Here is a 1291-nt window from a genome sequence, read left to right on the forward strand (position 1 = left end):
GAAACGCAAAGGCCTCTGCGGAGACTTCAACGCTCGGAGGCGAATATCGAAGTCGAGCTGATTTATCGTGTACGGACTGACGAGACCTACCGCAACGCGCAACATGTTTCGCCCGTGAAACCGTCCTGGGATTATGGCTGGATTAGGTAAATTAGTTATCTGAATAAAATAAAGTATTATTAATAGGGGACATTACTTATTTTGCACAGGAATTTACCTAGTGATATTTTTAGAGAATTTTTAAGGTGTAAGCAGTAGACTACTGTCGCAGAAACAGTTTTTACAATTAGTACTAGTGTATTTGAATTAATAAAAATGTAGAATCAATAGAGTGACAGAATAATTGTAATCGTATTTTAGAGGAATTATACGAAGATTAACGAAGATAAACGAGATTTAAGAAGTTAAACGAAAGATAAGAATTACAAAATGTTTCTTTTGAACACGATTCATTACTTGAAATGAAAAACTAAAAAAAGTATTCAATGAAATATTAAGTTGTAGAAGATTTACGAAACCTATTAAATTTTTAATCTAATTTATTAATCAGATTAATTATCCGGAATAGTCTCGCAGTATCTCAAAAGCAATACAGACCAATTTCAAAAGTTTTACATCAAGGCTTCACTTTTATCTTCAAAATCTTCACTCACCTATCTCGAAAATTGAGAAAGATCTTGTCTTTTCAAGTCTCTAGTTACTTTTAAGATGCTACCTAATAAATGCAGTTGTATGTAATATGCATGTCTTGATTTTAATTTTTATTAATTTCACAAAATTTCGTGATGACTGGGAATGAAATTCCCCATGGAATTTTTATTGGGTATGTGACAGTGGATGAAAAATTCGAGAAAAAAAGTGAATCCTCCACCCGTGACAATGTGTCAATGGCACATTGCCGTGACCAGGATTCGAACCTGGGTTACTACGGCCACAACGTAGGGTCCTAACCACTAGACGATCACGGCTATTGGAGGATTCGAGATCGAACCAATGGATCGGTGATGATCGATCGTGACTACGGTCGACTTGCTCGATCAACCGTGAAAGGCTCTCCATAGCCTTTATTGTAGTATATGATCTATATCTATGTGAGCAATTTCTCTTATTGTCTTTGTATACTCTAAAGTATGATTTTCTCATTTTATTTTCACTTTGGTAATCGCAGAGAGAGACGAAATATTTCGTTTACCAGACCTAGAACTCAATAGTACAATTTTCTATTTATATATTCATAGCACGAATATTATTAATAGCACGAATATCTGCGATTTAGTAATAAATATAGTTT

The 1291-nt window shown here is 34.2% G+C and overlaps 1 non-coding gene across 1 annotated transcript; it reads right to left on the reverse strand.

Moving 5' to 3' along the window:
- Window positions 1-896: 896 nt before the first annotated feature.
- Window positions 897-968, reverse strand: Trnah-gug. The gene has a single exon. It is a non-coding gene; the product is annotated as a tRNA-His (tRNA).
- Window positions 969-1291: the final 323 nt, after the last annotated feature.

This window comes from Dufourea novaeangliae, unplaced genomic scaffold (genome assembly GCF_001272555.1).
Source record: "Dufourea novaeangliae isolate 0120121106 unplaced genomic scaffold, ASM127255v1 scaffold187, whole genome shotgun sequence".
Taxonomy (NCBI): Eukaryota; Metazoa; Arthropoda; class Insecta; order Hymenoptera; family Halictidae; genus Dufourea; species Dufourea novaeangliae.